The sequence below is a fragment of the Zootoca vivipara genome, chromosome 1 (assembly GCF_963506605.1).
Source record: "Zootoca vivipara chromosome 1, rZooViv1.1, whole genome shotgun sequence".
Classification (NCBI taxonomy): domain Eukaryota; kingdom Metazoa; phylum Chordata; class Lepidosauria; order Squamata; family Lacertidae; genus Zootoca; species Zootoca vivipara.
Genome location: NC_083276.1, coordinates 51,549,360 through 51,560,861, shown reverse-complemented (window position 1 = coordinate 51,560,861; position 11,502 = coordinate 51,549,360). Strand labels below are relative to the sequence as shown.

Genomic DNA, 11,502 nt, shown 5'->3' with positions numbered 1-11,502 from the left:
ACTCTCCATCAGTTTGACTTCACCCAAGACAGACGGGTGCCAACAACCAGCATGAGCACAATCATGAATGAGCTATACATAAAAAGTACACCTGGAGGTGCCCAAATGGCTTTTTTTGTGGGTAGGTGTTGAGGAACCTCTAAAGCGTCCTCTGGGATACTACAGTGTACCCCCAACAATATGCAAGGTGCCCCCCCGGCCCCCGCTCGGTGTTTCCAATTCCCTCTTTTCCCAACTGCCGCTTCATAGATCTGGAAGGAGAGCTAAAAGTTTTCCGAGGGCAGGAGGCAGCCGAAGTCAAGAGCAGGGAACTTCATCAAGCTCTCCAGGAGGTCAAGCAACTGGTTGCCCGTGATCGGGGCAGGGCAAAGCCAAACCAAACCAAACCAAAGGGGTCCGAGGATATGCAAGAACCCAGGGCAGAAGGCGCGTGCGACCGAAGAGCCGAGAGACGCGCCTGCTCCTCTGCACAGCGAGGGAACAATGCAGCGCGAGGAAGGGAAGGCACGGCGGCTGGGAGGGAAAGGGATGGCGGCAGGGGAGGGGGGAGATAGGGAGGGGGCATGGGCTGGGAGGTGGAGCCGCGGCTGGCTGGAGCTGGCGACTCCAGCTCTCCCGGCTGCTGCGGGCAAAGGGATCTCTGCACACGCAGCGAGGGAACGTCGAGCGGCGGCTGCAGCGTCGGAACTCGCCGCACAGCCTCGAGCGCCCGGGAAGCTCGGGCTGCAACTTGGGCGCCGCCTGAGAAGAGGCGCTGCTGCCGCTGCCGCTGCCGCTGCCTCCGGCCTCTCGGCTCCTCGGAAAGTTACCACAGCTGCTCTGAAGAAGCTGCCGACGCGGAGGAAGGCGAGCCAGCGCGGATGGGCTGCCTCCCGCTGCTCCGAGGGTAAGCCCGGGACTCCCGCTTGGCCCCGCCTCGGCTCCGCGTGGCGGCGTCCGCGACTCGCCTCCCCACCCCAACCCGCGTCCCGAAAGCGCCCCCCTTGGGAAGCCTCTACACGGCTGCAGAGCCGGTTTTGCCTCAGCTGCTGCTGCGCCGCCATTCAGCCTCCTCTCCGGCTCTGGGTCTTACAGCACCCCCGAGGGGGTTGAAGAAGCCCTCATTTAAATGCCCATAGAGTTCCGGTAGCTTTATTGCACACCGCCAAATGGTGTTTTGGGTGTTCCTGTTCGTCTCAACTAGTCTCACTCACTCACTCACTCACTCACTCACTCACTCACTCACTCAGGGTTTTGGCTCTCCATTAAACATCTTCAACTCCACACACACAGACACATCTACACAGGGTCCCCCCTCGCCAGTGGACCATAGCATTCTGGTCATGTTAGTACTGGGGGTGCTGTAGTCCTGGCTCTGAGGCTTTGGACACTCTCTAAATACTGGGGTGCTTTCCCCTGACTTGGCCTCCCTTGAGTCACATTCTTCCCCCTTCAAATGCCCTGCACTGCTGCTCTCCCTCAAGGGCTGCTTCCTCCTGCTTCCTTGATTCAGTTCCCTTCAGTGTCCCTGGATGACTCGCATCTCTTGCAAAACTTCCCCAGATGTGAAGTTTGGTGCTGTGCCCTCCTAAGTCCTGCTTTGGGGCTTCTGCTCCTTTCAGTGCTCCCTTCTTCTTTTTTGCTCATGTCCATCATGAGGGTGTTCATCCATCTTGAACTCATGCTGGTCTTCCTTGTACCTTCTTTAGTCCTGTTGTTTATTTATTTTTAAAGAAGGGGTGGAGCAGGCTGTACAGTTCGTTCCATCTCATCCATCCCAACAAAATGAGGAGGATGTTTTCAACCTGTGCTAGGTGGGAAGGTGAGAAATGTGCTACTGTCCTTCCCAGACAGTGAGTGTTGGGGGTGGGGGGAAGCAACAAAATGCTCTATTTCTTGTCCTTTTGCATAGAAGGGAAGCTTTAGGAGGTGTTGAATTACTGGACCATGCTGGGTCTCTCTCTCTCCCTCCCCACCCCCAACTCAAGTGTACGTGCCTTCTTTCCAGTTAGCTTCCTTTGCCTGTGTTTGATGATAACAGAAAAGATGTGCTGAAAGGTTTTAGGTAATCCAAGCCAAACTAAACTTGCAGATCATAGTAAAACATTTCCTCAAGATGACTTATCTCAGTGGGTGATCGCCTGTCTCAAATGGAGACAAAATCATATCTGTGCTTAACTTAGTGTTATCATCAAAGATCAGTTTAGTGTGTTGTCTCCTTTAATCCTCTCACTTTGCATTGCTTTGTTATTTTGCAAGAGAAGTAGCTGTATACAGAGTTTTCTTATAGATTTACCAGGAGGATTTTGAACCTTTTGTTAATAAATATTCCTACTCTTAGTTCTGGGCACACTGTAACTTGGGAAATTTCCAATGATCCAGGCGGCTCAGTTGCCTAAATATCTGATACAAGTCATGTACCAAATGTGTTGTTTATCTTTTGATAATATGCAAGAAATAACTAAAAAAAACACTGATCTGTGCAGCAACCAAACCATTGTTTTAGCAAAGTATCCAGCTGACACTGCCTTATTTTAGTAAAATGTTATTCTAGTGCGATACATTTGTTTAAAGCTGGAATTTTTATTATCAGCTGTAGTTCTCAAAACATTTCCTCTTTCTTTTAGCATATTGATTGTTCTCCTTTTAACTCTTGGAATCTGTTCTGATTCTACTGTATCTCATTGCATTTGTCATGATATCGCAATATTCTGAAACAATGTACTATTATTCTTGGCACCTGCCACTGAGGTTAGGGGAACAGGCAAAGGTTAAACATCTGGAAAAATTCGTTATAAGATTTGTTGGGCAGTGGAGCAGTTTCTTACTTGGGGTGTGTGTGTGTGTTCTATATCTTGCCTGAGAGCTTATTCAAACATGAAGAAACAGGCTTGGCTGAACCACTTCAGGCTGCAGGTGTCTATAAGTTTGAATGATCCCATATATGAAAAAGAGACTGTACACATGCCAAGGTTAGTATGCTGGAGAAAAGGAAGTTAGTCTAGTTTTCGCCCTTGTGGAGTAGCTTCCCATGTATGAGGAAAATTGTTTAAAATTAAAATAGGAGCGTACTGACACCTTTGAATCTTTCAATTAGTCCAAAGTGGTACAGTCCAGGAAGGGCATCACTGTTACCTGCTACTAGGAAATGGCTGCAGAATTATTGAAATATTGTACTTTGGGAAGATGTTCATTTTCCATCCTTAGAGATTTTTAAAAGCTATGTTGGACTGACATCTCTCTGGGAGGTTGTCAGTTCTAGGGTACTTTGCCATCTGATGGTATTTCTCACTTGACAACTCATGGAAACGTATAAATATGTGATTCTGCTTTATAATACATTATTTTCTTGCTAGACTGAACATGTTTCATCATCTGGCAAATGGCTTTGAAATGAATGGTCATTGATACAGACTTGGATGACTTTTAAATGCCTTCCTGGATATTTATAATCTTATCAACCCTGTGCACACACAACACTTAATAATGATTAATGCTAACTATAGTTGATGTTGATACAACTACAGATGAAACTATGGTTTTGCAGGCAGAGCTTAACCATTCCCCAGCAGGGACATATAGGGAGAAATCTACTACACACCTTGCAAGCAGAGAAGCTGGAGAGAGAAAAACTGTCTTCACTATGGTTTGCTTGATGCAGATGTACCGGTAATCCTTAACTGTTGTTGTTGTTTAGTCGTTTAGTCGTGTCCGACTCTTCGTGACCCCATGGACCATAGCACGCCAGGCACTCCTGTCTTCTACTGCCTCCCGCAGTTTGCCAAACTCATGTTCGTAGCTTCGAGAACACTGTCCAACCATCTCGTCCTCTGTCGTCCCCTTCTCCTTGTGCCCTCAATCTTTCCCAACATCAGGGTCTTTTCCAGGGAGTCTTCTCTTCTCATGAGGTGGCCAAAGTATTGGAGCCTCAGCTTCACGATCTGTCCTTCCAGTGAGCATAGAATAGAATCATAGAATCGTAGAGTTGGAAGAGACCACAAGGGCCATCCAGTCCAACCCCCTGCCGAGCAGGAAACACCATCAAAGCACTCAGGGCTGATTTCCTTCAGAATAGATAGGTTTGATCTTCTCGCAGTCCATGGGACTCTCAAGAGTCTCCTCCAGCACCATAATTCAAAAGCATCAATTCTTCGGCGATCAGCCTTTAGTTTGGAAACCTATGTAAAAATCTGGTTTGCAGCTGCCCAGTCCAGACAAAATGGGAAATCATGGGTTCCCACTATAAATGAGCTTTGACAAACACTGGGCTTTTACACTGTCCCCCACCTCTCTTTTGTTCATCAGAGGAGACTGTAAGTTTCCTTTTCTAATTCTAAAGTAACTACAGTTATGTGTAAATTCCAGATGTGGAGAATTGTGATTTTTTTGGGGGGGAAATTCTAATTAGTGAGAACAAGCATGAAGCTATGGTTTGATCTTGGTTTGATCATTCTTGCTAACTATAATTTAATGTATACTTTATAATCTAGGAGTGGGCGAATCACTCATTTTTCTTTCTTTCACAGATTGCATTTCCTTGGGTATAATCTGTCAGGGGCCAGTGGCAAGGTGGGGCCAGAACCAAAAATGGCAAGGCCACCCACCCACCCTCCCCTCTCTCCCTTTCTTTTCCCTCCCTCCCTTCTTCCTTCCTCATCCAGCTGCCTGCCAGGGGAAGGACAGTTCACTCTTATTAGAGTCCCGAACTCATCACTTGCTGGGGGCTTTCCCCCACACCTTCCATTGCTCTGTGCATCATGGCTTCCGTCCTTCCTGGTTTTCTCCTCCCATTCTCGTTTTCTCCCTCCCATAAAGTTCGCACAAGGACCACCTGTGGTTCTTGAGCTGCAGGTTTTCCACCCCTGCTTTAAAGAAACCACAGTGCCCCCCCATTTTTTTTTAGATGTTATGCAAAACTCTGGTAAAAGCTACTGATCTTCCTTACGTGTGCAAATGAGCAGAGGGCAGAGGAGCATAAAAGCCCACAGCTCATTCATATAGAGTTGTTGCAGTAATCAGGTCCTAATTGGTCCCAAGGTAGTCACATGATGGTCTGACAGATCCTAGGGCAGCTCGGCCCCTCTCCACATCATTTTTTCAGGGCTTATTGCTGGTTGCTACCTGTGGAGAGCAGCTGACAACATCACTTTCTCCCTCCTCTTTGGTGGGCAGAAGGGGGAGCTTGATGTCAACAGAGGGCAATAGGGCTGGGTAGAAAAACACCACAGCTCAGTCCAACCCTGCTACACCCCCCCAGTCCAGTGCAAAGTGGAGGGATTGGATTGTGTCCCTAAGGATGAAAGCAAACTTGCATTGCTGTAAATAAGAACTTTCAAATCTTCCTGCTGGAAACTGTACATTTTGCTGTAGAGATCTACTTTCTCCTTGGATTTCCTCAGAGTGCTTGTGCGTCCTTGATGATTATTCAAAATGTTGATGGTCCCTAGAAGGCAGTTAATATTTTAGTATTTATTGCAGCTAAAGTGCTGTTTATGTTGTACATTGCTGACGTACTATACAACAGAATTACTTTAAAATAGAAAAGCTATTTAATAGAAATGAAATGGGTGATTTGTACTGAACAGCACAATTACTATAAAATGGAACAGCTATTTAACAGAAATGAAATGGGTGAGGGCGAGGAGAAATCCTGATTTTCTAAGATGTTGCACTTTAAACTTTCAATTTTGGTGGAATGTCTCAGAAAATTCAAGCCCGGGCTGAATGTTCTTGCCTATATTTTCCACTTGAGGGGGAATAATTTATTGTCAAATGATTTTTGGCATTTCCAACAGATATAATGAAAGACCCAAGAAGTGGATAAAGAACAGGGCTCTACTGCTGTCACTTAGAGCCAGAGCTGTGTGAATGGGAAATGCATCCAGTTTCTTGATCTGCCTTTTATTACCAGTGAGTTTTCCTGCCATTAGCTTCATTCCACCAACCCCAGTGGGCACCAGTCCTCCACTTGCATGAGCCCCTTCAGTTGATATAAAGTGATACACAATGAAGGAACTAGAACAGACAGGAGGAAACATCTCTTGGTATATTCGCACACACTCATATGCAGTGGCTATATGTCAATTTGCTTGGGGGATTGTTTAGAGGGTGGCTGTGGGCAGAAGAAGAGGCTCCTGCAAAGTAGCAGGGTAGTAAGAGTCTTCGGTTTGTTACAAGGTCACTTGGCTCCACCGTATGCAGCCAATAGCATTCCATATATCGACTGATGCAGTGACGTATGATATTCCTAAATTTCAGGTGAGGCATTCAAACCTCATGAGTCATATCATCATGCCATGTTTGGAGTGACAATTCTCTGTAAAGCATGGCATAAGTATATCACCCCATTTGAGGGAAGGATCTTAAACAGAACATAGCTCACAACAATTAAAGATTGGGGGGGGGCACCAAAATAATCTGGAGAAAGGTCATTGGGAGAGAATTAAAATATTTCAGTTAAAATCAAATATGGCAGCTGAAGACCTCCTATGTCCCACTCATTTTTGTCATGATTGTATTTTAAAATGCCACGAGTAAAATACACCGTACTGTATATTCCCGTCTATAAGACGCCCCCTTGTATAAGACGCCTATTTGGGGGGCCTCAAAATTTAGAAAATAGGGGGATTGAGCTTTTGGGGAGGATTATTTGGGGGGAATGCCGAAAATCACTCACCTGCCAGAATGCTCATGCTGCAGCTACCTGATCGCCGCCATTAATCATGCTGGTGGCGATCGGGGAGCTGATAGGTGGTTTCTGCGACACAAGCGGAACCAAAAGGTTGTGGTGGGGGAAGATTGATTGACTGGTTCCCCGCGTCCCCTGACAGAGACCCCAAGCGATTTTCATGCGCTCCTTGCAGAGAGGCCAAAGTTTGGGAGGAAGGCACAAGCCTGAACGGCACAACAGCAGTAAGCAGGCTCCTTTGCCCTGCCCAGGACAGGCGGGGTGCTGTCCCTTTAAGGAGGAGGGTGTCTGGCAAGGTGGTGGCTGGCTGTTTTGCATTCTCTCGCCAGGCCTGATCAGCCGCCTCCCTTCGCCGGGATCCGGCGGCCAGTTGGGCTGCCAGCCGTGGGAAGCTGGCGCAGCCCCTCCATGGCCATGCTCCGGCTAGAGCGGCCATGCACTCTGCCCTGGCGGGCTGCTGCAGGTAGCCGCTTCCCTGGAGGCAGAGCTCCTGCTGGAAACCTGCAGCAGCCTGCCTACGTTCTGGCGGGTGAGTGATTTTTGGGATCCCCCCCCCCAAAAAAAGCAAGCTGCGAATGCTGGAAATCGCTCACCTGCCAGAACGAAGCGTGAGCCTGAGTTTTTAAGCGGCAAATGGTCGCTTGATTGTTGGGGGGGGGATCCCCCCCTCAGCACTACCAGTGTATAAGACAAGCCTAAAATTTGAACCTCATTTTTGGGTCAAAAAAATTCGTCTTATACATGGAAAAATACAGTAACTTTTAAAGAGCATACAAGGGATGGTTCTAAGAGCCTTCTGTTTTTCTCTGCCTCTCTTACGACGTCTTTATCCCATGATGATATCATGTTTGGCTTGTTGCTTAGTGTTACAATTTTTGGGTTAGGGAGAAGAGATTGGAGGGGGGGAGTAATTGAGGCATGCTTATGAAACTGCTGATCAGTCCTAAACTTCCTGCCAAGTTCTGTATCTGTATATGTTTAATTGAAAACATGATTTAATACACTTTGCTTTACCTCTATTTTAAGCATCTGAAAAGGTACTGTATGAATGGAAAGGAGTGAAGCAGCTGAAAACAAGAGCAACACCTGCCTCTGTTATTTTAGTTCACTTGTTTTCTTTTGGGCTACTTCATTAGACAGTTTGGATTGTTACATTTTAACATCCTGCAACAAACCTTCTGTTTAGTTTTCCCTGCTGAATTGTAATTGTATTAGATCGATAAGGTGTCCCCCCCCCTTGCTCAACTACTATAGGAGGTGAGTAGATAGCTGAGTCATGTGTGCTGACCCAGAAAAACTGTCTGCGGAAGCAGACAAACGCCGGCTCCCTCGGCCTTTAAAGCGAGATGAGCGCCACAACCCCAGAGTCATTCGCGACTGGACTTCATTGTCAGGGCTCCCTTTATCTTTACCTAGATAGCTGAGAAGGATTTAAAATAGGGTTATTCCATGGAACTGGTCCTAGTAAACAGATGATGATAGTTGGGTTATGTATTTTTGTAGCTTAGTTCTGCCATTCAGGTCTGCCAATTTACAGTTTTTCATGCATCAGAAAAACGGGCTGTCTGGTTTTCCATCATCCTATTCCTTAGAAAGCTTCTGGGTCCTTAGTCCTGCCAAAATTAGCTTGGATCAACTTACCAAGTGTGTCCATGTTTTTTCCAGGATGTATAGTGGATATGTGGGAAGTGAAGTCACTCTGTGCTTTTAACTACATCAGTAAGCTATGCAATATCTGTGTTTTGATCATTCTTGAGATGATTTTATCGGGTATTGTGGATGTGAAACTTGCACCTCTCCATGCCTGTTAAAAGCTGACTATTTACATTATTTATGCATGAATTGTATCTGTGGTGAGGTTTTGGAACTTTGTAGATTTGAGTTCATTTTAGGATATGATTGTGGCTGCATATAAGATCTCTGTGTTAGCAGTTTGCACACTATGCATGTAAATGCGCATGTAGAGCCAAAAGCAATTCCCATGTGTGTAAGTTATCTGCTGTAAGTCCCCTGCTGGAACAACAGGATGAAAAAATGAAATAGCACTTTGTATGGTTATTTCTATCAATGAATGTCTTCCTTTCCTTCTCTCATCAGCTTAATATTTAAGCATTCACATTGCCTTGTTGTGTGGTATTGGATTCTTTAATGGTTAAACCTAGTATGGCTTTCATTGTGGTAGTACTTCACTTGGTATGATAAAAGAACATGCTCTACCCGCCCTTCCTCTCCTCCCAGTTACTGGCACTTGGATGGATGACATTTCACCAGCAAATACTTGCCCAATTTAAAAACACGTACACACACAGTTCGAAGACCATATGTGAAGATAATGAGTTTAAGCTGATAAATAGCTAACAGATTTCTATCAAATAAAGATCTCTCTACCAAGAATATCCATTTTACTTCAGAATAAATAATCAGATTTGTCTATTTTATTTAATTTTCTCTAGTCCTGCCTTCTCTCAACTTGTTGTAGGAAAACTGGCAGAGCCACATTGGACAGTCATGGTTGACAGAGCACTGCTGGTTCTCCTCCATAGAAAGGATTGCAATTAGAGGTTTAACTATCCATCAGAAGAAAAACTGATCAATAGAAAAATATATCAGTCCAGTTTAGGGGGTAAATGCACCCCAACAAAGCCATAAAAATAAAATACCTGCTGGATGGCATGGCATTAAGCATGACACATTAACACAATCTGCAGATTAAAAAAGGAAATGAAACCTTTTCAGTAAAACAGTATAGTTGCAAATAAGTAACCAGGTTAAATAATAATAATAATAATAATAATAATAATATTCATAAATGTACAAGAATGGTGTCTGAGGGCTAATTGACCTTGCAGGTTCTTAAAAACATAAAGCAGCATATTGTGCCATTAACATTCAACACCACTGTAACAGTTGTATAAAGCATAACAGTGCAATAATTATGGGTTGTTGACTTCGTCACCAGTAACTAAGCGTTACGAATTAAGCGTTATGAATTACCTGAAACAGCTGTGGCAACAACATAACTTAAAGCCATAGCATAGTCTAGGTACACATTTCAAAATTGTATGAGTTGGACAGTTGCATGAGCGTGTTGTTGCTGATATACAAGCCTTCTCGGTTCTGGGGCTATCTGTCCCAATATCCCAGGCAATGTCCCTAAACACATACCAGAGTTTGATCAACAATAAACCAAGGTCTGCTAGAAAGAGATGATACTTGGCTGGGCACTCAACCAGCACCACAAACACGTGTTTTGCCACATTTGGTGCTTTTAGATGGCATGTACTGCCTTCAACTATATGATACTAATTCATCTGTTGTAATATTCTTACAATGTATAAACTATAAAGAGCCTTTTGTGGAGTCACTTTGATTCCTGCAGCCTTAAGATTTTTCAGTTTTCCAAGTCGTTCCATCAGGGTTTTTTTTCTTCTTTGAACTAATTTTAGGATAGAATCTCCCTAAACTCAGTATATCAATTCACAACTCACTTTTTTCAGTGCTATCACAGTACATTTGAACTCACGGGCTAATGGTGGGGTTACATATTATTGCAGTGAGTCATTTGGAGGGCACCAAATTGGGAAGGCTACTCTAGACCAGGGGTCAGCAAAAATTTTTAGCCGCAGGCTATTCCACTGTCCCTCAGACCTTGTGGCAAGCCAGAGAAGCGGCACCGGGGGTGGGGAGCTGGAAGAAGAGGCGAGGGGGGCAAGTAGTCATCCTCCTCCTCCTCCTCACCCCCACCCCACCCCAGCCACTGTGCTTACCTTCCCAAGGACTGCTGCCACCAATGCTGCCGCCGCCGCTGCTTCTCATGGGTACTAGGCAGAGGGAGCTCATCCGCTCCACTCTCTGGCCCACAGGAGCACCAGGGTGGGGGGCGGTGGCAGTGGCGGAGGGAAGATGAGCAGTGCGAAAGGGCTGGCTCCGGAGAGGGGCTGCTTAAAATGGTGCTCAGCCAGCTCAGCCCAGCCCCCTTCCTCCTCTAGTTAGGGTGGGGAGAAGCCAGGAGGAGGAAGGGAGGAGGCGCCACCATGGTGTGTGTGAGGGAGGGGGGGAATGGAATGGTGCAGGGGGAAAAATAGTGCAGCTCAAACGAACAGAATCCCCATGCTGATCCATGGACAGTCCGTGGGCCGGATCCTGAAGGCAATTGCGCCTGATCCAGCCCCCGGGACTTAGTTTGCCGACCCCTGCTCTAGACCATAACAAGTCTCATGCTTTATAGCACTCCCTGGACTCTGTATAAGTCCAACGTATTTTCTGTTTCATAAGGCAAGTACCGGTATGTATTTTAGAAGATCTGCATCTTTTTAAAAGGAAAGTAAAAACTTCCTGTTTAGGTATACAGTGGTGCCTTGGTTTTTGAGAATCTCAGAAGCCAAACATTTCGGTTTTCGAACGCCGAAAAACCAGAAGTAATTGCTTCCATTTTCAAACGCTCCTTGGAAGTCGGACGGCTTCTGCAGCGTGTTTTTCCATTTTTCCAATTGAACCTGCAGCCAGGTTTTTGAACGTTTCGTAAGTTGAACTGTCTTCTGGAACGGATTACGTTTGAGAACTGAGGTACCACTGTATTCTTTTTAAAGTTGATGTTTTATCTGAATGGTGTTAAGCTTTTCTTTTTTACTTTTTAATGGCACCACAGAGGTCTTGAGCTAACCCAGCTAGATCTATTTGAACATGCACTGATCCTGCTGAATTTATAGGTGGTAATCTGTTAGCACTCAGCCTCTGAGTACATTTTCCCAAACGGCCTCAGCCACTTAAGAATAACAAGACGGAGCTGATAATCTTCATCTAAGGAAGACAACCAGTATGTACATTGGCCACGA

At 45.6% G+C, this 11,502-nt stretch overlaps 1 protein-coding gene across 3 annotated transcripts in view; it reads left to right on the top strand.

Moving 5' to 3' along the window:
* Positions 1-595: 595 nt before the first annotated feature.
* TSPAN18 (tetraspanin 18) overlaps positions 596-11,502 on the top strand; it is a 157,455-nt gene continuing 146,548 nt past the window's right edge. For all 3 annotated transcript variants that reach the window (XM_035115894.2, XM_035115880.2, XM_035115886.2), the window contains exon 1: positions 596-886. The gene's annotated coding sequence lies outside the window, so the exon portion shown is untranslated. The remainder of the gene's footprint in view (positions 887-11,502) is intronic.